Source organism: Gnatocerus cornutus, chromosome 1 (assembly GCF_029298725.1).
Source record: "Gnatocerus cornutus isolate USDA-ARS CGAHR chromosome 1, icGnaCorn1.1, whole genome shotgun sequence".
Taxonomy (NCBI): Eukaryota; Metazoa; Arthropoda; class Insecta; order Coleoptera; family Tenebrionidae; genus Gnatocerus; species Gnatocerus cornutus.
In genome coordinates this window covers 22,971,915-22,997,999 of record NC_142233.1, presented here as the reverse complement: position 1 = coordinate 22,997,999, position 26,085 = coordinate 22,971,915, and positions in this window count along the sequence as shown.

Genomic DNA, 26,085 nt, shown 5'->3' with positions numbered 1-26,085 from the left:
GGTAAAAAGTGATGATTTTGTAGATTTCGTGCTCTTCTTTGCGAATTCAAGCCAGAAAACAACGAAAATCGGCGAGAAATCGTCGTTTTGCATCGAAATATGCGGTTTTCTGTAAGAATTTTGATGATTTCGTGCAGAATTCTGCTGTTTTCTTGCAATTCAGCCGTAGAATCTTGGTAAAAAGTGATGATTTTGTAGATTTCGTGCTCTTCTTTGCGAATTCAAGCCAGAAAACAACGAAAATCGGCGAGAAATCGTTGTTTTGCATCGAAATATGCGGTTTTCTGTAAGAATTTTGATGATTTCGTGCAGAATTCTGCTGTTTTCTTGCAATTCAGCCGTTGAATCTTGGTAAAAAGTCTTGATTTTGTAGATTTCGTGCTCTTCTTTGCAAATTCATGCCAGAAAACAACGAAAATCGGCGAGAAATCGTCGTTTTGCATCGAAATATGCAGTTTTCTCTAAGAATTTTTATGATTTCGTGCAGAATTCTGCTGTTTTCTTGCAATTCAGCCGTTGAATCTTGGTAAAAAGTCATGATTTTGTAGATTTCGTGCTCTTCTTTGCGAATTCAAGCCAGAAAACAACGAAAATCGGCGAGAAATCGTCGTTTTGCATCGAAATATGCGGTTTTCTGTAAGAATTTTGATGATTTCGTGTAGAATTCTGCTGTTTTCTTGCAATTCAGCCGTAGAATCTTGGTAAAAAGTGATGATTTTGTAGATTTCGTGCTCTTCTTTGCGAATTCAAGCCAGAAAACCACGAAAATCGGCGAGAAATCGTTGTTATGCGTCGAAATATGCGGTTTTCTGTAAGAATTTTGATGATTTCGTGCAGAATTCTGCTGTTTTCTTGCAATTCAGCCGTAGAATCTTGGTAAAAAGTGATGATTTTGTAGATTTCGTGCTCTTCTTTGCGAATTCAAGCCAGAAAACAACGAAAATCGGCGAGAAATCGTCGTTTTGCATCGAAATATGCGGTTTTCTGTAAGAATTTTGATGATTTCGTGCAGAATTCTGCTGTTTTCTTGCAATTCAGCCGTAGAATCTTGGCAAAAAGTGATGATTTTGTAGATTTCGTGCTCTTCTTTGCGAATTCAAGCCAGAAAACAACGAAAATCGACGAGAAATCGTTGTTTTGCATCGAAATATGCGGTTTTCTGTAAGAATTTTGATGATTTCGTGCAGAATTCTGCTGTTTTCTTGCAATTCAGCCGTTAAATCTTGGTAAAAAGTTATGATTTTGTATATTTCGTGCTCTTCTTTGCGAATTCAAGCCAGAAAACAACGAGAATCGGCGAGAAATCGTCGTTTTGCATCGAAAAATGCGGTTTTCTGTAAGAAATTTGATGATTTCGTGCAGAATTCTGCTGTTTTCTTGCAATTCAGCCGTTGAATCTTGGTAAAAAGTCATGATTTTGTAGATTTTGTGCTCTTCTTTGCGAATTCAAGCCAGAAAACAACAAAAATCGGCGAGAAATCGTTGTTTTGCATCGAAATATGCGGTTTTCTCTAAGAATTTTGATGATTTCGTGCAGAATTCTGCTGTTTTCTTGCAATTCAGCCGTTGAATCTTGGTAAAAAGTGATGATTTTGTAGATTTCGTGCTCTTCTTTGCGAATTCAAGCCAGAAAACAACGAAAATCGGCGGGAAATCGTCGTTTTGCATCGAAATATGCGGTTTTCTCTAAGAATTTTGATGATTTCGTGCAGAATTCTGCTGTTTTCTTGCAATTCAGCCGTTGAATCTTGGTAAAAAGTGATGATTTTGTAGATTTCGTGCTCTTCTTTGCGAATTCAAGCCAGAAAACAACGAAAATCGGCGAGAAATCGTCGTTTTGCATCGAAATATGCGGTTTTCTCTAAGAATTTTGATGATTTCGTGCAGAATTCTGCTGTTTTCTTGCAATTCAGCCGTTGAATTTTGGTAAAAAGTCATGATTTTGTAGATTTCGTGCTCTTCTTTGCAAATTCATGCCAGAAAACAACGAAAATCGGCGAGAAATCGTCGTTTTGCATCGAAAAATGCGGTTTTCTGTAAGAATTTTGATGATTTCGTGCAGAATTCTGCTGTTTTCTTGCAATTCAGCCGTAGAATCTTGGTAAAAAGTGATGATTTTGTAGATTTCGTGCTCTTCTTTGCGAATTCAAGCCAGAAAACAACGAAAATCGGCGAGAAATCGTTGTTATGCGTCGAAATATGCGGTTTTCTGTAAGAATTTTGATGATTTCGTGCAGAATTCTGCTGTTTTCTTGCAATTCAGCCGTAGAATCTTGGTAAGAAGTGATGATTTTGTAGATTTCGTGCTCTTCTTTGCGAATTCAAGCCAGAAAACAACGAAAATCGTCGAGAAATTGTCGTTTTGCATCGAAATATGCGGTTTTCTGTAAGAATTTTAATGATTTCGTGCAGAATTCTGCTGTTTTCTTGCAATTCAGCCGTAGAATCTTGGTAAAAAGTGATGATTTTGTAGATTTCGTGCTCTTCTTTGCGAATTCAAGCCAGAAAACAACGAAAATCGGCGAGAAATCGTTGTTTTGCATCGAAATATGCGGTTTTCTGTAAGAATTTTGATGATTTCGTGCAGAATTCTGCTGTTTTCTTGCAATTCAGCCGTTGAATCTTGGTAAAAAGTGATGATTTTGTAGATTTCGTGCTCTTCTTTGCGAATTCAAGCCAGAAAACAACGAAAATCGGCGAGAAATCGTCGTTTTACATCGAAATATGCGGTTTTCTCTAAGAATTTTGACGATTTCGTGCAGAATTCTGCTGTTTACTTGCAATTCAGCCGTTCAATCTTGGTAAAAAGTCATGATTTTGTAGATTTCGTGCTCTTCTTTGCGAATTCAAGATAGAAAACAACGAAAATCAGCGAGAAATCGTCGTTTTGCATCGAAATATGCGGTTTTCTGTAAGAATTTTGATGATTTCGAGCAGAATTCTGCTGTTTTCTTGCAATTCAGCCGTTGAATCTTGGTAAAAAGTCATGATTTTGTACATTTTGTGCTCTTCTTTGCAAATTCAAGCGAGAAAACAACGAAAATCGGCGAGAAATCGTCGTTTTGCATCGAAATATGCGGTTTTCTGTAAGAATTTTGATGATTTCGTGCAGAATTCTGCTGTTTTCTTGCAATTCAGATGTTGAATCTTGGTAAAAAGTGATGATTTTGTAGATTTCGTGCTCTTCTTTGCGAATTCAAGCCAGAAAACAACGAAAATCGGCGAGAAATCGTCGTTTTGCATCGAAATATGCGGTTTTCTCTGAGAATTTTGACGATTTCGTGCAGAATTCTGCTGTTTACTTGCAATTCAGCCGTTGAATCTTGGTAAAAAGTCATGATTTTGTAGATTTCGTGCTCTTCTTTGCGAATTCAAGATAGAAAACAACGAAAATCAGCGAGAAATCGTCGTTTTGCATCGAAATATGCGGTTTTCTCTAAGAATTTTGATGATTTCGTGCAGAATTCTGCTGTTTTCTTGCAATTCAGCCGTTGAATCTTGGTAAAAAGTCATGATTTTGTAGATTTCGTGCTCTTCTTTGCAAATTCATGCCAGAAAACAACGAAAATCGGCGAGAAATCGTCGTTTTGCATCGAAATATGCGGTTTTCTCTAAGAATTTTGATGATTTCGTGCAGAATTCTGCTGTTTTCTTGCAATTCAGCCGTTGAATCTTGGTAAAAAGTGATGATTTTGTAGATTTCGTGCTCTTCTTTGCGAATTCAAGCCAGAAAACAACGAAAATCGGCGAAAAATCATCGTTTTGCATCGAAATATGCGGTTTTCTCTAAGAATTTTGACGATTTCGTGCAGAATTCTGCTGTTTTCTTGCAATTCAGATGTTGAATCTTGGTAAAATATGATGATTTTGTAGATTTTGTGCTCTTCTTTGCGAATTCAAGCGAGAAAACAACGAAAATCGGCGAGAAATCGTCGTTTTGCATCGAAATATGCGGTTTTCTGTAAGAATTTTGATGATTTCGTGCAGAATTCTGCTGTTTTCTTGCAATTCAGATGTTGAATCTTGGTAAAAAGTGATGATTTTGTAGATTTCGTGCTCTTCTTTGCGAATTCAAGCCAGAAAACAACGAAAATCGGCGAGAAATCGTCGTTTTGCATCGAAATATGCGGTTTTCTCTAAGAATTTTGATGATTTCGTGCAGAATTCTGCTGTTTTCTTGCAATTCAGCCGTTGAATCTTGGTAAAAAGTCATGATTTTGTAGATTTTGTGCTCTTCTTTGCGAATTCAAGCGAGAAAACAACGAAAATCGGCGAGAAATCGTCGTTTTGCATCGAAATATGCTGTTTTCTGTAAGAATTTTGATGATTTCGTGCAGAATTCTGCTGTTTTCTTGCAATTCAGCCGTTGAATCTAGGTAAAAAGTCGTGATTTTATAGATTTCGTGCTCTTCTTGGCGAATTCAAGATAGAAAACAACGAAAATCGGCGAGAAATCGTTGTTTTGCATCGAAATATGCGGTTCTCTCTAAGAATTTTGATGATTTCGTGCAGAATTCTGCTGTTTTCTTGCAATGCAGCCGTTGAATCTAGGTAAAAAGTCATGATTTTGTAGATTTCGTGCTCTTCTTGGCGAATTCAAGATAGAAAACAACGAAAATCGGCGAGAAATCGTTGTTTTGCATCGAAATATGCGGTTTTCTGTAAGAATTTTGATGATTTCGTGCAGAATTCTGCTGTTTTCTTGCAATTCAGCCGTAGAATATTGGTAAAAAGTGATGATTTTGTAGATTTCGTGCTCTTCTTTGCGAATTCAAGCCAGAAAACAACGAAAATCGGCGAGAAATCGTTGTTTTGCATCGAAATATGCGGTTTTCTGTAAGAATTTTGATGATTTTGTGCAGAATTCTGCTGTTTTCTTGCAATTCAGCCGTTGAATCTTGGTAAAAAGTCATGATTTTGTAGATTTCGTGCTTTTCTTTGCGAATTCAAGCCAGAAAACAACGAAAATCGGTGAGAAATCGTCGATTTGCATCGAAATATGCGGTTTTCTGTAAGAATTTTGATGATTTTGTGCAGAATTCTGCTGTTTTCTTGCAATTCAGCCGTAGAATATTGGTAAAAAGTGATGATTTTGTAGATTTCGTGCTCTTCTTTGCGAATTCAAGCCAGAAAACAACGAAAATCGGCGAGAAATCGTTGTTTTGCATCGAAATATGCGGTTTTCTGTAAGAATTTTGATGATTTCGTGCAGAATTCTGCGGTTTTCTTGCAATTCAGCCGTTGAATCTTAGTAAAAAGTCATGATTTTGTAGATTTCGTGCTCTTCTTTGCGAAATCAAGCCAGAAAACAACGAAAATCGGCGAGAAATCGTCGTTTTGCATCGAAATATGGGGTTTTCTGTAAGAATTTTGATGATTTCGTGCAGAATTCTGCTGTTTTCTTGCAATTCAGCCGTTGAATCTTGGTAAAAAGTCATGATTTTGTAGATTTCGTGCTCTTCTTTGCGAATTCAAGCCAGAAAACAACGAAAATCGGCGAGAAATCGTTGTTTTGCATCGAAATATGCAGTTTTCTGTAAGAATTTTGATGATTTTGTGCAGAATTCTGCTGTTTTCTTGCAATTCAGCCGTTGAATCTTGGTAAAAAGTCATGATTTTGTAGATTTCGTGCTTTTCTTTGCGAATTCAAGCCAGAAAACAACGAAAATCGGTGAGAAATCGTCGATTTGCATCGAAAAATGCGGTTTTCTGTAAGAATTTTGATGATTTCGTGCAGAATTCTGCGGTTTTCTTGCAATTCAGCCGTTGAATTTTAGTAAAAAGTCATGATTTTGTAGATTTCGTGCTCTTCTTTGCGAATTCAAGCCAGAAAACAACGAAAATCGGCGAGAAATCGTCGTTTTGCATCGAACTATGCGGTTTTCTGTAAGAATTTTGATGATTTCGTGCAGAGTTCTGCTGTTTTCTTGCAATTCAGCCGTTGAATCTTGGTAAAAAGTCATGATTTTGTAGATTTCGTGCTCTTCTTTGCGAATTCAAGCCAGAAAACAACGAACATCGGCGAGAAATAATCGTTTTGCATCGAAATATGCGGTTTTCTGTAAGAATTTTGATGATTTTGTGCAGAATTCTGCTGTTTTCTTGCAATTCAGCCGTTGAATCTTGGTAAAAAGTCATGATTTTGTAGATTTCGTGCTCTTCTTTGCGAATTCAAGCCAGAAAACCACGAAAATCGGCGAGAAATCGTCGTTTTGCATCGAAATATGCGGGTTTCTCTAAGTATTTTGATGATTTCGTGCAGAATTCTGCTGTTTTCTTGCAATTCAGCGTTGAATCTTGGTAAAAAGTGATGATTTTGTAGATTTCGTGCTCTTCTTTGCAAATTCAAGCCAGAAAACAACGAAAATCGGCGAGAAATCGTCGTTTTGCATCGAAATATGCGGTTTTCTGTAAGAATTTTGATGATTTCGTGCAGATTTCTGCTGTTTTCTTGCAATTCAGCCGTAGAATCTTGGTAAAAAGTGATGATTTTGTAGATTTCGTGCTCTTCTTTGCGAATTCAAGCCAGAAAACAACGAAAATCGGCGAGAAATCGTTGTTTTGCATCGAAATATGCGGTTTTCTGTGAGAATTTTGATGATTTCGTGCAGAATTCTGCTGTTTTCTTGCAATTCAGCGGTTGAATCTTGGTAAAAAGTCATGATTTTGTAGATTTCGTGCTCTTCTTTGCGAATTCAAGCCAGAAAACAACGAAAATCGGTGAGAAATCGTCGATTTGCATCGAAAAATGTGGTTTTCTGTAAGAATTTTGATGATTTCGTGCAGAATTCTGCGGTTTTCTTGCAATTCAGCCGTTGAATCTTAGTAAAAAGTCATGATTTTGTAGATTTCGTGCTCTTCTTTGCGAATTCAAGCCAGAAAACAACGAAAATCGGCGAGAAATCGTCGTTTTGCATCGAAATATGCGGTTTTCTGTAAGAATTTTGATGATTTCGTGCAGAATTCTGCTGTTTTCTTGCAATTCAGCCGTTGAATCTTGGTAAAAAGACATGATTTTGTAGATTTCGTGCTCTTCTTTGCGAATTCAAGCCAGAAAACAACGAAAATCGGCGAGAAATCGTTGTTTTGCATCGAAATATGCGGTTTTCTGTAAGAATTTTGATGATTTTGTGCAGAATTCTGCTGTTTTCTTGCAAATCGGCTGTTGAATCTTGGTAAAAAGACATGATTTTGTAGATTTCGTGCTCTTCTTTGCGAATTCAAGCCAGAAAACAACAAAAATCGGTGAGAAATCGTCGATTTGCATCGAAAAATGCGGTTTTCTGTAAGAATTTTGATGATTTCGTGCAGAATTCTGCGGTTTTCTTGCAATTCAGCCGTTGAATCTTAGTAAAAAGTCATGATTTTGTAGATTTCGTGCTCTTCTTTGCGAATTCAAGCCAGAAAACAACGAAAATCGGCGAGAAATCGTCGTTTTGCATCGAAATATGCGGTTTTCTGTAAGAATTTTGATGATTTCGGGCAGAATTCTGCTGTTTTCTTGTAATTCAGCCGTTGAATCTTAGTAAAAAGACATGATTTTGTAGATTTCGTGCTCTTCTTTGCGAATTCAAGCCAGAAAACAACGAAAATCGGCGAGAAATCGTTGTTTTGCATCGAAATATGCGGTTTTCTGTAAGAATTTTGATGATTTTGTGCAGAATTCTGCTGTTTTCTTGCAATTCAGCCGTTGAATCTTGGTAAAAAGTCATGATTTTGTAGATTTCGTGCTCTTCTTTGCGAATTCAAGTCAGAAAACAACGAAAATCGGTGAGAAATCGTCGATTTGCATCGAAAAATGCGGTTTTCTGTAAGAATTTTGATGATTTCGTGCAGAATTCTGCGGTTTTCTTGCAATTCAGCCGTTTAATCTTAGTAAAAAGTCATGATTTTGTGGATTTCGTGCTCTTCTTTGCGAATTCAAGCCAGAAAACAACGAAAATCGGCGAGAAATCGTCGTTTTGCATCGAACTATGCGGTTTTCTGTAAGAATTTTGATGATTTCGTGCAGAATTCTGCTGTTTTCTTGCAATTCAGCCGTTGAATCTTGGTAAAAAGTCATGATTTTGTAGATTTCGTGCTCTTCTTTGCGAATTCAAGCCAGAAAACAACGAAAATCGGCGAGAAATCGTCGTTTTGCATCGAAATATGCGGTTTTCTGTAGGAATTTTGATGATTTCGTGCGGAGTTCTGCTGTTTTCTTGCAATTCAGCCGTAGAATCTTGGTAAAAAGTGATGATTTTGTAGATTTCGTGCTCTTCTTTGCGAATTCAAGCCAGAAAACAACGAAAATCGGCGAGAAATCGTTGTTTTGCATCGAAATATGCGGTTTTTTGTAAGAATTTTGATGATTTTGTGCAGAATTCTGCTGTTTTCTTGCAATTCAGCCGTTGAATCTTGGTAAAAAGTCATGATTTTGTAGATTTCGTGCTCTTCTTTGCGAATTCAAGCCAGAAAACAACGAAAATCGGTGAGAAATCGTCGATTTGCATCGAAAAATGCGGTTTTCTGTAAGAATTTTGATGATTTCGTGCAGAATTCTGCGGTTTTCTTGCAATTCAGCCGTTGAATCTTAGTAAAAAGTCATGATTTTGTAGATTTCGTGCTCTTCTTTGCGAATTCAAGCCAGAAAACAACGAAAATCGGCGAGAAATCGTCGTTTTGCATCGAACTATGCGGTTTTCTGTAAGAATTTTGATGATTTCGTGCAAAATTCTGCTGTTTTCTTGCAATTCAGCCGTTGAATCTTGGTAAAAAGTCATGATTTTGTAGATTTCGTGCTCTTCTTTGCGAATTCAAGCCAGAAAACCACGAAAATCGGCGAGAAATCGTCGTTTTGCATCGAAATATGCGGTTTTCTCTAAGAATTTTGACGATTTCGTGCAGAATTCTGCTGTTTTCTTGCAATTCAGCCGTTGAATCTTGGAAAAAAGGCATGATTTTGTAGATTTTGTGCTCTTCTTGGCGAATTCAAGATAGAAAACAACGAAAATCGGCGAGAAATCGTTGTTTTGCATCGAAATATGCAGTTTTCTCTAAGAATTTTGATGATTTCGTGCAGAATTCTGCTGTTTTCTTGCAATTCAGCCGTTGAATCTTGGTAAAAAGTTATGATTTTGTAGATTTCGTGTTCTTCTTTGCGAATTCAAGCCAGAAAACAACGAAAATCGGCGAGAAATCGTCGTTTTGCATCGAAATATGCGGTTTTCTCTAAGAATTTTGATGATTTCGTGCAGAATTCTGCTGTTTTCTTGGATTCAGCCGTTGAATCTTGGTAAAAAGTGATGATTTTGTAGATTTCGTGCTCTTCTTTGCGAATTCAAGCCAGAAAACAACGAAAATCGGCGAGAAATCGTTGTTTTGCATCGAAATATGCGGTTTTCTGTAAGAATTTTGATGATTTTGTGCAGAATTCTGCTGTTTTCTTGCAATTCAGCCGATGAATCTTGGTAAAAAGTCATGATTTTGTAGATTTCGTGCTCTTCTTTGCGAATTCAAGCCAGAAAACAACGAAAATCGGTGAGAAATCGTCGATTTGCATCGAAAAATGCGGTTTTCTGTAAGAATTTTGATGATTTCGTGCAGAATTCTGCGGTTTTCTTGCAATTCAGCCGTTGAATCTTAGTAAAAAGTCATGATTTTGTAGATTTCGTGCTCTTCTTTGCGAATTCAAGCCAGAAAACAACGAAAATCGGCGAGAAATCGTCGTTTTGCATCGAAATATGCGGTTTTCTGTAAGAATTTTGATGATTTCGTGCAGAATTCTGCTGTTTTCTTGCAATTCAGCCGTTGAATCTTGGTAAAAAGTCATGATTTTGTAGATTTCGTGCTCTTCTTTGCGAATTCAAGCCAGAAAATAACGAAAATCGGCGAGAAATAATCGTTTTGCATCGAAATATGCGGTTTTCTGTAAGAATTTTGATGATTTTGTGCAGAATTCTGTTGTTTTCTTGCAATTCAGCCGTTGAATCTTGGTAAAAAGTCATGATTTTGTAGATTTCGTGCTCTTCTTGGCGAATTCAAGATAGAAAACAACGAAAATCGGCGAGAAATCGTTGTTTTGCATCGAAATATGCAGTTTTCTCTAAGAATTTTGATGATTTCGTGCAGAATTCTGCTGTTTTCTTGCAATTCAGCCGTTGAATCTTGGTAAAAAGTCATGATTTTGTAGATTTCGTGCTCTTCTTTGCGAATTCAAGCCAGAAATCAACGAAAATCGGCGAGAAATCGTCGTTTTGCATCGAAATATGCGGTTTTCTCTAAGAATTTTGATGATTTCGTGCAGAATTCTGCTGTTTTCTTGCATTCAGCCGTTGAATCTTGGTAAAAAGTGATGATTTTGTAGATTTCGTGCTCTTCTTTGCGAATTCAAGCCAGAAAACAACGAAAATCGGTGAGAAATCGTCGTTTTGCATCGAAATATGCGGTTTTCTCTAAGAATTTTGATGATTTCGTGCAGAATTCTGCTGTTTTCTTGCAATTCAGCCGTTGAATCTTGGTAAAAAGTGATGATTTTGTAGATTTCGTGCTCTTCTTTGCGAATTCAAGCCAGAAAACAACGAAAATCGGCGAGAAATCGTCGTTTTGCATCGAAATATGCGGTTTTCTGTAAGAATTTTGATGATTTCGTGCAGAATTCTGCTGTTTTCTTGCAATTCAGCTGTTGAATCTTGGTAAAAAGTCATGATTTTGTAGATTTCGTGCTCTTCTTTGCGAATTCAAGCCAGAAAACAACGAAAATCGGCGAGAAATCGTTGTTTTGCATCGAAATATGCGGTTTTCTGTAAGAATTTTGATGATTCTGTGCAGAATTCTGCTGTTTTCTTGCAATTCAGCCGTTGAATCTTGGTAAAAAGTCATGATTTTGTAGATTTCGTGCTCTTCTTTGCGAATTCAAGCCAGAAAACAACGAAAATCGGTGAGAAATCGTCGATTTGCATCGAAAAATGCGGTTTTCTGTAAGAATTTTGATGATTTCGTGCAGAATTCTGCGGTTTTCTTGTAATTCAGCCGTTGAATCTTAGTAAAAAGTCATGATTTTGTAGATTTCGTGCTCTTCTTTGCGAATTCAAGCCAGAAAACAACGAAAATCGGCGAGAAATCGTCGTTTTGCATCGAAATATGCGGTTTTCTGTAAGAATTTTGATGATTTCGTGCAGAATTCTGCTGTTTTCTTGCAATTCAGCCGTTGAATCTTGGTAAAAAGTCATGATTTTGTAGATTTCGTGCTCTTCTTTGCGAATTCAAGCCAGAAAACAACGAAAATCGGCGAGAAATAATCGTTTTGCATCGAAATATGCGGTTTTCTGTAAGAATTTTGATGATTTTGTGCAGAATTTTGCTGTTTTCTTGCAATTCAGCCGTTGAATCTTGGTAAAAAGTCATGATTTTGTAGATTTCGTGCTCTTCTTTGCGAATTCAAGCCAGAAAACCACGAAAATCGGCGAGAAATCGTCGTTTTGCATCGAAATATGCGGTTTTCTCTAAGAATTTTGATGATTTCGTGCAGAATTCTGCTGTTTTCTTGCAATTCAGCCGTTGAATCTTGGTAAAAAGTGATGATTTTGTAGATTTCGTGCTCTTCTTTGCGAATTCAAGCCAGAAAACAACGAAAATCGGCGAGAAATCGTCGTTTTGCATCGAAATATGCGGTTTTCTCTAAGAATTTTGACGATTTCGTGCAGAATTCTGCTGTTTTCTTGCAATTCAGCCGTTGAATCTTGGTAAAAAGTCATGATTTTGTAGAGTTCGTGCTCTTCTTGGCGAATTCAAGATAGAAAACAACGAAAATCGGCGAGAAATCGTTGTTTTGCATCGAAATATGCAGTTTTCTCTAAGAATTTTGATGATTTCGTGCAGAATTCTGCTGTTTTCTTGCAATTCAGCCGTTGAATCTTGGTAAAAAGTCATGATTTTGTAGATTTCGTGCTCTTCTTTGCGAATTCAAGCCAGAAAACAACGAAAATCGGCGAGAAATCGTCGTTTTGCATTGAAATATGCGGTTTTCTCTAAGAATTTTGATGATTTCGTGCAGAATTCTGCTGTTTTCTTGCATTCAGCCGTTGAATCTTGGTTAAAAGTGATGATTTTGTAGATTTCGTGCTCTTCTTTGCGAATTCAAGCCAGAAAACAACGAAAATCGGTGAGAAATCGTCGTTTTGCATCGAAATATGCGGTTTTCTCTAAGAATTTTGATGATTTCGTGCAGAATTCTGCTGTTTTCTTGCAATTCAGCCGTTGAATCTTGGTAAAAAGTGATGATTTTGTAGATTTCGTGCTCTTCTTTGCGAATTCAGGCCAGAAAACAACGAAAATCGGCGAAAAATCGTCGTTTTGCATCGAAATATGCGGTTTTCTGTAAGAATTTTGATGATTTCGTGCAGAATTCTGCTGTTTTCTTGCAATTCAGCCGTTGAATCTTGGTAAAAAGTCATGATTTTGTAGATTTCGTGCTCTTCTCTGCGAATTCAAGCCAGAAAACAACGAAAATCGGCGAGAAATCGTCGTTTTGCATTGAAATATGCGGTTTTCTCTAAGAATTTTGATGATTTCGTGCAGAATTCTGCTGTTTTCTTGCATTCAGCCGTTGAATCTTGGTTAAAAGTGATGATTTTGTAGATTTCGTGCTCTTCTTTGCGAATTCAAGCCAGAAAACAACGAAAATCGGCGAGAAATCGTTGTTTTGCATCGAAATATGCAGTTTTCTCTAAGAATTTTGATGATTTCGTGCAGAATTCTGCTGTTTTCTTGCAATTCAGCCGTTGAATCTTGGTAAAAAGTCATGATTTTGTAGATTTCGTGCTCTTCTTTGCGAATTCAAGCCAGAAAACAACGAAAATCGGCGAGAAATCGTCGTTTTGCATTGAAATATGCGGTTTTCTCTAAGAATTTTGATGATTTCGTGCAGAATTCTGCTGTTTTCTTGCATTCAGCCGTTGAATCTTGGTTAAAAGTGATGATTTTGTAGATTTCGTGCTCTTCTTTGCGAATTCAAGCCAGAAAACAACGAAAATCGGTGAGAAATCGTCGTTTTGCATCGAAATATGCGGTTTTCTCTAAGAATTTTGATGATTTCGTGCAGAATTCTGCTGTTTTCTTGCAATTCAGCCGTTGAATCTTGGTAAAAAGTGATGATTTTGTAGATTTCGTGCTCTTCTTTGCGAATTCAGGCCAGAAAACAACGAAAATCGGCGAAAAATCGTCGTTTTGCATCGAAATATGCGGTTTTCTGTAAGAATTTTGATGATTTCGTGCAGAATTCTGCTGTTTTCTTGCAATTCAGCCGTTGAATCTTGGTAAAAAGTCATGATTTTGTAGATTTCGTGCTCTTCTCTGCGAATTCAAGCCAGAAAACAACGAAAATCGGCGAGAAATCGTTGTTTTGCATCGAAATATGCGGTTTTCTGTAAGAATTTTGATGATTTTGTGCAGAATTCTGCTGTTTTCTTGCAATTCAGCCGTTGAATCTTGGTAAAAAGTCATGATTTTGTAGATTTCGTGCTCTTCTTTGCAAATTCAAGCCAGAAAACAACGAAAATCGGTGAGAAATCGTCGATTTGCATCGAAAAATGCGGTTTTCTGTAAGAATTTTGATGATTTCGTGCAGAATTCTGCGGTTTTCTTGCAATTCAGCCGTTGAATCTTAGTAAAGAGTCATGATTTTGTAGATTTCGTGCTCTTCTTTGCGAATTCAAGCCAGAAAACAACGAAAATCGGCGAGAAATCGTCGTTTTGCATCGAAATATGCGGTTTTCTGTAAGAATTTTGATAATTTCGTGCAGAATTCTGCTGTTTTCTTGCAATTCAGCCGTTGAATCTTGGTAAAAAGTCATGATTTTGTAGATTTCGTGCTCTTCTTTGCGAATTCAAGCCAGAAAACAACGAAAATCGGCGAGAAATCGTCGCTTTGCATCGAAATATGCGGTTTTCTGTAAGAATTTTGATGATTTCGTGCAGAATTCTGCTGTTTTCTTGCATTCAGCCGTTGAATCTTGGTAAAAAGTGATGATTTTGTAGATTTCGTGCTCTTCTTTGCGAATTCAAGCCAGAAAACAACGAAAATCGGTTAGAAATCGTCGTTTTGCATCGAAATATGCGGTTTTCTCTAAGACTTTTGATGATTTCGTGCAGAATTCTGCTGTTTTCTTGCAATTCAGCCGTTGAATCTTGGTAAAAGTGATGATTTTTTAGATTTCGTGCTCTTCTTTGCGAATTCAAACCAGAAAACAACGAAAATCGGCGAGAAATCGTCGTTTTGCATCGAAATATACGGTTTTCTCTAAGAATTTTGATGATTTCGTGCAGAATTCTGCTGTTTTCTTGCAATTCAGCCGTTGAATCTTGGTAAAAAGTGATGATTTTGTAGATTTCGTGCTCTTCTTTGCGAATTCAAGCCAGAAAACAACGAAAATCGGCGAGAAATCATCGTTTTGCATCGAAATATGCGGTTTTCTCTAAGAATTTTGACGATTTCGTGCAGAATTCTGCTGTTTACTTGCAATTCAGCCGTTGAATCTTGGTAAAAAGTCATGATTTTGTAGATTTCGTGCTCTTCTTGGCGAATTCAAGATAGAAAACAACGAAAATCGGCGAGAAATCGTTGTTTTGCATCGAAATATGCAGTTTTCTCTAAGAGTTTTGATGATTTCGTGCAGAATTCTGCTGTTTTCTTGCAATTCAGCCGTTGAATCCTGGTAAAAAGTCATGATTTTGTAGATTTCGTGCTCTTCTTTGCGAATTCAAGCCAGAAAACAACGAAAATCGGCGAGAAATCGTCGTTTTGCATCGAAATATGCGGTTTTCTGTAAGAATTTTGATGATTTCGTGCAGAATTCTGCTGTTTTCTGGCAATTCAGCCGTAGAATCTTGGTAAAAAGTGATGATTTTGTAGATTTCGTGCTCTTCTTTGCGAATTCAAGCCAGAAAACAACGAAAATCGGCGAGAAATCGTTGTTTTGCATCGAAATATGCGGTTTTCTGTAAGAATTTTGATGATTTCGTGCAGAATTCTGCTGTTTTCTTGCAATTCAGCCGTAGAATCTTGGTAAAAAGTGATGAGTTTGTAGATTTCGTGCTCTTCTTTGCGAATTCAGGCCAGAAAACAACGAAAATCGGCGAAAAATCGTCGTTTTGCATCGAAATTTGCGGTTTTCTGTAAGAATTTTGATGATTTCGTGCAGAATTCTGCTGTTTTCTTGCAATTCAGCCGTTGAATCTTGGTAAAAAGTCATGATTTTGTAGATTTCGTGCTCTTCTCTGCGAATTCAAGCCAGAAAACAACGAAAATCGGCGAGAAATCGTTGTTTTGCATCGAAATATGCGGTTTTCTGTAAGAATTTTGATGATTTTGTGCAGAATTCTGCTGTTTTCTTGCAATTCAGCCGTTGAATCTTGGTAAAAAGTCATGATTTTGAAGATTTCGTGCTCTTCTTTGCAAATTCAAGCCAGAAAACAACAAAAATCGGTGAGAAATCGTCGATTTGCATCGAAAAATGCGGTTTTCTGTAAGAATTTTGATGATTTCGTGCAGAATTCTGCGGTTTTCTTGCAATTCAGCCGTTGAATCTTAGTAAAGAGTCATGATTTTGTAGATTTCGTGCTCTTCTTTGCGAATTCAAGCCAGAAAACAACGAAAATCGGCGAGAAATCGTCGTTTTGCATCGAAATATGCGGTTTTCTGTAAGAATTTTGATAATTTCGTGCAGAATTCTGCTGTTTTCTTGCAATTCAGCCGTTGAATCTTGGTAAAAAGTCATGATTTTGTAGATTTCGTGCTCTTCTTTGCGAATTCAAGCCAGAAAACAACGAAAATCGGCGAGAAATCGTCGCTTTGCATCGAAATATGCGGTTTTCTGTAAGAATTTTGATGATTTCGTGCAGAATTCTGCTGTTTTCTTGCAATTCAGATGTTGAATCTTGGTAAAAAGTGATGATTTTGTAGATTTTGTGCTCTTCTTTGCGAATTCAAGCCAGAAAACAACGAAAATCGGCGAGAAATCGTCGTTTTGCATCGAAATATGCGGTTTTCTCTAAGAATTTTGATGATTTCGTGCAGAATTCTGCTGTTTTCTTGCATTCAGCCGTTGAATCTTGGTAAAAAGTGATGATTTTGTAGATTTCGTGCTCTTCTTTGCGAATTCAAGCCAGAAAACAACGAAAATCGGTGAGAAATCGTGGTTTTGCATCGAAATATGCGGTTTTCTCTAAGACTTTTGATGATTTCGTGCAGAATTCTGCTGTTTTCTTGCAATTCAGCCGTTGAATCTTGGTAAAAGTGATGATTTTTTAGATTTTGTGCTCTTCTTTGCGAATTCAAGCCAGAAAACAACGAAAATCGGCGAGAAATCGTCGTTTTGCATCGAAATATACGGTTTTCTCTAAGAATTTTGATGATTTCGTGCAGAATTCTGCTGTTTTCTTGCAATTCAGCCGTTGAATCTTGGTAAAAAGTGATGATTTTGTAGATTTCGTGCTCTTCTTTGCGAATTCAAGCCAGAAAACAACGAAAATCGGCGAGAAATCATCGTTTTGCATCGAAATATGCGGTTTTCTCTAAGAATTTTGACGATTTCGTGCAGAATTCTGCTGTTTACTTGCAATTCAGCCGTTGAATCTTGGTAAAAAGTCATGATTTTGTAGATTTCGTGCTCTTCTTGGCGAATTCAAGATAGAAAACAACGAAAATCGGCGAGAAATCGTTGTTTTGCATCGAAATATGCAGTTTTCTCTAAGAGTTTTGATGATTTCGTGCAGAATTCTGCTGTTTTCTTGCAATTCAGCCGTTGAATCCTGGTAAAAAGTCATGATTTTGTAGATTTCGTGCTCTTCTTTGCGAATTCAAGCCAGAAAACAACGAAAATCGGCGAGAAATCGTCGTTTTGCATCGAAATATGCGGTTTTCTGTAAGAATTTTGATGATTTCGTGCAGAATTCTGCTGTTTTCTGGCAATTCAGCCGTAGAATCTTGGTAAAAAGTGATGATTTTGTAGATTTCGTGCTCTTCTTTGCGAATTCAAGCCAGAAAACAACGAAAATCGGCGAGAAATCGTTGTTTTGCATCGAAATATGCGGTTTTCTGTAAGAATTTTGATGATTTCGTGCAGAATTCTGCTGTTTTCTTGCAATTCAGCCGTTGAATCTTGGTAAAAAGTCATGATTTTGTAGATTTCGTGCTCTTCTTTGCGAATTCAAGCCAAAAAACAACGAAAATCGGCGAGAAATCGTTGTTTTGCATCGAAATATGCGGTTTTCTGTAAGAATTTTGATGATTTTGTGCAGAATTCTGCTGTTTTCTTGCAATTCAGCCGTTGAATCTTGGTAAAAAGTCATGATTTTGTAGATTTCGTGCTCTTCTTTGCAAATTCAAGCCAGAAAACAACGAAAATCGGTGAGAAATCGTCGATTTGCATCGAAAAATGCGGTTTTCTGTAAGAATTTTGATGATTTCGTGCAGAATTCTGCGGTTTTCTTGCAATTCAGCCGTTGAATCTTAGTAAAGAGTCATGATTTTGTAGATTTCGTGCTCTTCTTTGCGAATTCAAGCCAGAAAACAACGAAAATCGGCGAGAAATCGTCGTTTTGCATCGAAATATGCGGTTTTCTGTAAGAATTTTGATAATTTCGTGCAGAATTCTGCTGTTTTCTTGCAATTCAGCCGTTGAATCTTGGTAAAAAGTCATGATTTTGTAGATTTCGTGCTCTTCTTTGCGAATTTTTGCATCGAAATATGCGGTTTTCTGTAAGAATTTTGATGATTTCGTGCAGAATTCTGCTGTTTTCTTGCAATTCAGATGTTGAATCTTGGTAAAAAGTGATGATTTTGTAGATTTTGTGCTCTTCTTTGCGAATTCAAGCCAGAAAACAACGAAAATCGGCGAGAAATCGTCGTTTTGCATCGAAATATGCGGTTTTCTCTAAGAATTTTGATGATTTCGTGCAGAATTCTGCTGTTTTCTTGCAATTCATCCGTTGAATCTTGGTAAAAGTGATGATTTTTTAGATTTCGAGCTCTTCTTTGCGAATTCAAGCCAGAAAACAACGAAAATCGGCGAGAAATCGTCGTTTTGCATCGAAATATACGGTTTTCTCTAAGAATTTTGATGATTTCGTGCAGAATTCTGCTGTTTTCTTGCAATTCAGCCGTTGAATCTTGGTAAAAAGTGTTGATTTTGTAGATTTCGTGCTCTTCTTTGCGAATTCAAGCCAGAAAACAACGAAAATCGGCGAGAAATCATCGTTTTGCATCGAAATATGCGGTTTTCTCTAAGAATTTTGACGATTTCGTGCAGAATTCTGCTGTTTACTTGCAATTCAGCCGTTGAATCTTGGTAAAAAGTCATGATTTTGTAGATTTCGTGCTCTTCTTGGCGAATTCAAGATAGAAAACAACGAAAATCGGCGAGAAATCGTTGTTTTGCATCGAAATATGCAGTTTTCTCTAAGAGTTTTGATGATTTCGTGCAGAATTCTGCTGTTTTCTTGCAATTCAGCCGTTGAATCCTGGTAAAAAGTCATGATTTTGTAGATTTCGTGCTCTTCTTTGCGAATTCAAGCCAGAAAACAACGAAAATCGGCGAGAAATCGTCGTTTTGCATCGAAATATGCGGTTTTCTGTAAGAATTTTGATGATTTCGTGCAGAATTCTGCTGTTTTCTGGCAATTCAGCCGTAGAATCTTGGTAAGAAGTGATGATTTTGTAGATTTCGTGCTCTTCTTTGCGAATTCAAGCCAGAAAACAACGAAAATCGGCGAGAAATCGTTGTTTTGCATCGAAATATGCGGTTTTCTGTAAGAATTTTGATGATTTCGTGCAGAATTCTGCTGTTTTCTTGCAATTCAGCCGTAGAATCTTGGTAAAAAGTGATGAGTTTGTAGATTTCGTGCTCTTCTTTGCGAATTCAAGCCAGAAAACAACGAAAATCGGCGAGAAACCGTCGTTTTGCATCGAAATATGCGGTTTTCTGTAAGAATTTTGATGATTTCGTGCAGAATTCTGCTGTTTTCTTGCAATTCAGCCGTTGAATCTTGGTAAAAAGTCATGATTTTGTAGATTTCGTGCTCTTCTTTGCGAATTCAAGCCAAAAAACAACGAAAATCGGCGAGAAATCGTCGTTTTGCATCGAAATATGCGGTTTTCTGTAAGAATTTTGATGGTTTCGTGCAGAATTCTGCTGTTTTCTTGCAATTCAGCCGTTGAATCTTGGTAAAAAGTGATGATTTTGTAGATTTCGTGCTCTTCTTTGCGAATTCAAGCCAGAAAACAACGAAAATCGGCGAGAAATCATCGTTTTGCATCGAAATATGCGGTTTTCTCTAAGAATTTTGACGATTTCGTGCAGAATTCTGCTGTTTACTTGCAATTCAGCCGTTGAATCTTGGTAAAAAGTCATGATTTTGTAGATTTCGTGCTCTTCTTGGCGAATTCAAGATAGAAAACAACGAAAATCGGCGAGAAATCGTTGTTTTGCATCGAAATATGCAGTTTTCTCTAAGAGTTTTGATGATTTCGTGCAGAATTCTGCTGTTTTCTTGCAATTCAGCCGTTGAATCCTGGTAAAAAGTCATGATTTTGTAGATTTCGTGCTCTTCTTTGCGAATTCAAGCCAGAAAACAACGAAAATCGGCGAGAAATCGTCGTTTTGCATCGAAATATGCGGTTTTCTGTAAGAATTTTGATGATTTCGTGCAGAATTCTGATGTTTTCTGGCAATTCAGCCGTAGAATCTTGGTAAAAAGTGATGATTTTGTAGATTTCGTGCTCTTCTTTGCGAATTCAAGCCAGAAAACAACGAAAATCGGCGAGAAACCGTCGTTTTGCATCGAAATATGCGGTTTTCTGTAAGAATTTTGATTTCGTGCAGAATTCTGCTGTTTTCTTGCAATTCAGCCGTTGAATCTTGGTAAAAAGTCATGATTTTGTAGATTTCGTGCTCTTCTTTGCGAATTCAAGCCAGAAAACAACGAAAATCGGCGAGAAATCGTCGTTTTGCATCGAAATATGCGGTTTTCTGTAAGAATTTTGATGGTTTCGTGCAGAATTCTGCTGTTTTCTTGCAATTCAGCCGTTGAATCTTGGTAAAAAGTCATGATTTTGTAGATTTCGTGCTCTTCTTTGCGAATTCAAGCCAGAAAACAACGAAAATCGGCGAGAAATCGTCGTTTTGCATCGAAATATGCGGTTTTCTCTAAGAACTTTGATGATTTCGTGCAGAATTCTGCTGTTTTCTTGCAATTCAGCCGTTGAATCTTGTTAAAAAGTGATGATTTTGTAGATTTCGTGCTCTTCTTTGCGAATTCAAGCCAGAAAACAACGAAAATCGGCGAGAAATCGTCGTTTTGCATCGAAATATGCGGTTTTCTCTAAGAATTTTGATGATTTCGTGCAGAATTCTGCTGTTTTCTTGCAATTCAGCAGTTGAATCTTGGTAAAAAGTCATGATTTTGTAGATTTCGTGCTCTTCTTTGCGAATTCAAGCCAGAAAACAACGAAAATCGGCGAGAAATCGTCGTTTTGCATCGAAATATGCGGTTTTCTGTAAGAATTTTGATGATTTCGTGCAGAATTCTGCTGTTATCTTGCAATTCAGCCGTTGAATCTTGGTAAAAAGTCATGATTTTGTAGACTTCGTGCTCTTCTTGGCGAATTCAAGATAGAAAACAACGAAAATCGGCGAGAAATCGTTGTTTTGCATCGAAATATGCAGTTTTCTCTAAGAATTTTGATGATTTCGTGCAGAATTCTGCTGTTTTCTTGCAATTCAGCCGTTGAATCTTGGTAAAAAGTCATGATTTTGTAGATTTCGTGCTCTTCTTTGCGAATTCAAGCCAGAAAACAACGAAAATCGGCGAGAAATCGTCGTTTTGCATCGAAATATGCGGTTTTCTGTAAGAATTTTGATGATTTCGTGCAGAATTCTGCTGTTTTCTTGCAATTCAGCCGTAGAATCTTGGTAAAAAGTGATGATTTTGTAGATTTCGTGCTCTTCTTTGCAAATTCAAACCAGAAAACAACGAAAATCGGCGAGAAATCGTTGTTTTGCATCGAAATATGCGGTTTTCTGTAAGAATTTTGATGATTTCGTGCAGAATTCTGCTGTTTTCTTGCAATTCAGCCGTAGAATCTTGGTAAAAAGTGATGATTTTGTAGATTTCGTGCTCTTCTTTGCGAATTCAAGCCAGAAAACAACGAAAATCGGCGAGAAATCGTCGTTTTGCATCGAAATATGCGGTTTTCTGTAAGAATTTTGATGATTTCGTGCAGAATTCTGCTGTTATCTTGCAATTCAGCCGTTGAAGCTTGGTAAAAAGTCATGATTTTGTAGATTTCGTGCTCTTCTTTGCGAATTCAAGCCAGAAAACAACGAAAATCGGCGAGAAATAATCGTTTTGCATCGAAATATGCGGTCTTCTGTAAGAATTTTGATGATTTCGTGCAGAATTCTGCTGTTTTCTTGCAATTCAGCCGTTGAATCTTGGTAAAAAGTGATGATTTTGTAGATTTCGTGCTCTTCTTTGCGAATTCAAGCCAGAAAACAACGAAAATCGGCGAGAAATCGTCGTTTTGCATCGAAATATGCGGTTTTCTGTAAGAATTTTGATCATTTCGTGCAGAATTCTGCTGTTTTCTTGCAATTCAGGCGTTGAATCTTGGTAAAAAGTCATGATTTTGTAGATTTCGTGCTCTTCTTTGCGAATTCAAGCCAGAAAACAACGAAAATCGGCGAGAAATCGTCGTTTTGCATCGAAATATGCGGTTTTCTGTAAGAATTTTGATGATTTCGTGCAGAATTCTGCTGTTTTCTTGCAATTCAGCCGTTGAATCTTGGTAAAAATCATGATTTTGTAGATTCCGTGCTCTTCTTTGCGAATTCAAGATAGAAAACAACGAAAATCAGCAAGAAATCGTCGTTTTGCATCGAAATATGCGGTTTTCTCTAAGAATTTTGATGATTTCGTGCAGAATTCTGCTGTTTTCTTGCAATTCAGCCGTTGAATCTTGGTAAAAAGTGATGATTTTGTAGATTTCGTGCTCTTCTTTGCGAATTCAAGCCAGAAAACAACGAAAATCGGCGAGAAATCGTCGTTTTGCATCGAAATATGCGGTTTTCTTTAAGAATTTTGATGATTTCGTGCAGAATTCTACTGTTTTCTTGCAATTCAGCCGTTGAATCTTGGTAAAAAGTGATGATTTTGTAGATTTCGTGCTTTTCTTTGCAAATTCAAGCCAGAAAACAACGAAAATCGGCGAGAAATCGTCGTTTTGCATCGAAATATGCGGTTTTCTCTAAGAATTTTGATGAGAATTTTGACGATTTCGTGCAGAATTCTGCTGTTTACTTGCAATTCAGCCGTTGAATCTTGGTAAAAAGTCATGATTTTGTAGATTTCGTGCTCTTCTTTGCGAATTCAAGATAGAAAACAACGAAAATCAGCGAGAAATCGTCGTTTTGCATCGAAATATGCGGTTTTCTCTAAGAATTTTGATGATTTCGTGCAGAATTCTGCTGTTTTCTTGCAATTCAGCCGTTGAATCTTGGTAAAAAGTCATGATTTTGTAGATTTCGTGCTCTTCTTTGCAAATTCATGCCAGAAAACAACGAAAATCGGCGAGAAATCGTCGTTTTGCATCTAAATATGCGGTTTTCTGTAAGAATTTTGATGATTTCGTGCAGAATTCTGCTGTTTTCTTGCAATTCAGCCGTAGAATCTTGGTAAAAAGTGATGATTTTGTACATTTCGTGCTCTTCTTTGCGAATTCAAGCCAGAAAACAACGAAAATCGGCGAGAAATCGTTGTTTTGCATCGAAATATGCGGTTTTCTGTAAGAATTTTGATGATTTCGTGCAGAATTCTGCTGTTTTCTTGCAATTCAGCCGTTGAATCTTGGTAAAAAGTCATGATTTTGTAGATTTCGTGCTCTTCTTTGCGAATTCAAGCCAGAAAACAACGAAAATCGGTGAGAAATCGTCGATTTGCATCGAAAAATGCGGTTTTCTGTAAGAATTTTGATGATTTTGTGCAGAATTCTGCTGTTTTCTTGCAATTTAGCCGTAGAATCTTGGTAAAAAGTGATGATTTTGTAGATTTCGTGCTCTTCTTTGCGAATTCAAGGCAGAAAACAACGAAAATCGGCGAGAAATCGTCGTTTTGCATCGAAATATGAGGTTTTCTGTAAGAATTTTGATGATTTCGTGCAGAATTCTGCTGTTTTCTTGCAATTCAGCCGTTGAATCTTGGTAAAAAGTCATGATTTTGTAGATTTTGTGCTCTTCTTTGCGAATTCAAGCCAGAAAACAACGAAAATCGGCGAGAAATCGTCGTTTTGCATCGAAATATGCGGTTTTCTCTAAGAATTTTGATGATTTCGTGCAGAATTCTGCTGTTTTCTTGCAATTCAGCCGTTGAATCTTGGTAAAAAGTGATGATTTTGTAGATTTCGTGCTCTTCTTTGCGAATTCAAGCCAGAAAACGACGAAAATCGGCAAGAAATCGTCGTTTTGCATCGAAATATGCGGTTTTCTCTAAGAATTTTGATGATTTTGTGCAGAATTCTGCTGTTTTCTTGCAATTTAGCCGTAGAATCTTGGTAAAAAGTGATGATTTTGTAGATTTCGTGCTCTTCTTTGCGAATTCAAGGCAGAAAACAACGAAAATCGGCGAGAAATCGTCGTTTTGCATCGAAATATGAGGTTTTCTGTAAGAATTTTGATGATTTCGTGCAGAATTCTGCTGTTTTCTTGCAATTCAGCCGTTGAATCTTGGTAAAAAGTCATGATTTTGTAGATTTTGTGCTCTTCTTTGCGAATTCAAGCCAGAAAACAACGAAAATCGGCGAGAAATCGTCGTTTTGCATCGAAATATGCGGTTTTCTCTAAGAATTTTGATGATTTCGTGCAGAATTCTGCTGTTTTCTTGCAATTCAGCCGTTGAATCTTGGTAAAAAGTGATGATTTTGTAGATTTCGTGCTCTTCTTTGCGAATTCAAGCCAGAAAACAACGAAAATCGGCAAGAAATCGTCGTTTTGCATCGAAATATGCGGTTTTCTCTAAGAATTTTGATGATTTCGTGCAGAATTCTGCTGTTTTCTTGCAATTCAGCCGTTGAATCTTGGTAAAAAGTGATGATTTTGTAGATTTCGTGCTCTTCTGTGCGAATTCAAGATAGAAAACAACGAAAATCAGCGAGAAATCGTCGTTTTGCATCGAAATATGCGGTTTTCTCTAAGAATTTTGATGATTTCGTGCAGAATTCTGCTGTTTTCTTGCAATTCAGCCGTTGAATCTTGGTAAAAAGTCATGATTTTGTAGATTTCGTGCTCTTCTTTGCAAATTCATGCCAGAAAACAACGAAAATCGGCGAGAAATCGTCGTTTTGCATCGAAATATGCGGTTTTCTGTAAGAATTTTGATGATTTCGTGCAGAATTCTGCTGTTTTCTTGCAATTCAGCCGTTGAATCTTGGTAAAAAGTCATGATTTTGTAGATTTCGTGCTCTTCTTTGCGAATTCAAGCGAGAAAACAACGAAAATCGGCGAGAAATCGTCGTTTTGCATCGAAATATGCGGTTTTCTGTAAGAATTTTGATGATTTCGTGCAGAATTCTGCTGTTTTCTTGCAATTCAGCCGTTGAATCTAGGTAAAAAGTCATGATTTTATAGATTTCGTGCTCTTCTTGGCGAATTCAAGATAGAAAACAACGAAAATCGGCGAGAAATCGTTGTTTTGCATCGAAATATGCAGTTTTCTCTAAGAATTTTGATGATTTCGGGCAGAATTCTGCTGTTTTCTTGCAATTCAGCCGTTGAATTTTGGTAAAAAGTCATGATTTTGTAGATTTTGTGCTCTTCTTTGCGAATTCAAGCCAGAAAACAACGAAAATCGGCGAGAAATCGTTGTTTTGCATCGAAATATGCGGTTTTCTGTAAAAATTTTGATGATTTTGTGCAGAATTCTGCTGTTTTCTTGCAATTCAGCCGTTGAATCTTGGTAAAAAGTTATGATTTTGTAGATTTCGTGCTCTTCTTTGCGAATTCAAGCCAGAAAACAACGAAAATCGGTGAGAAATCGTCGATTTGCATCGAAAAATGCGGTTTTCTGTAAGAATTTTGATGATTTCGTGCAGAATTCTGCGGTTTTCTTGCAATTCAGCCGTTGAATCTTAGTAAAAAGTCATGATTTTGTAGATTTCGTGCTCTTCTTTGCGAAATCAAGCCAGAAAACAACGAAAATCGGCGAGAAATCGTCGTTTTGCATCGAAATATACGGTTTTTTGTAAGAATTTTGATGATTTTGTGCAGAATTCTGCTGTTTTCTTGCAATTCAGCCGTTGAATCTTGGTAAAAAGTTATGATTTTGTAGATTTCGTGCTCTTCTTTGCGAATTCAAGCCAGAAAACAACGAAAATCGGTGAGAAATCGTCGATTTGCATCGAAAAATGCGGTTTTCTGTAAGAATTTTGATGATTTCGTGCAGAATTCTGCGGTTTTCTTGCAATTCAGCCGTTGAATCTTAGTAAAAAGTCATGATTTTATAGATTTCGTGCTCTTCTTTGCGAATTCAAGCCAGAAAACAACGAAAATCGGCGAGAAATCGTCGATTTGCATCGAAAAATGCGGTTTTCTGTAAGAATTTTGATGATTTCGTGCAGAATTCTGCGGTTTTCTTGCAATTCAGCCGTTGAATCTTAGTAAAAAGTCATGGTTTTGTAGATTTCGTGCTCTTCTTTGCGAAATCAAGCCAGAAAACAACGAAAATCGGCGAGAAATCGTCGTTTTGCATCGAAATATACGGTTTTTTGTAAGAATTTTGATGATTTTGTGCAGAATTCTGCTGTTTTCTTGCAATTCAGCGGTTGAATCTTGGTAAAAAGTCATGATTTTGTAGATTTCGTGCTCTTCTTTGCGAATTCAAGCCAGAAAACAACGAAAATCGGTGAGAAATCGTCGATTTGCATCGAAAAATGCGGTTTTCTGTAAGAATTTTGATGATTTCGTGCAGAATTCTGCGGTTTTCTTGCAATTCAGCCGTTGAATCTTAGTAAAAAGTCATGATTTTGTAGATTTCGTGCTCTTCTTTGCGAATTCAAGC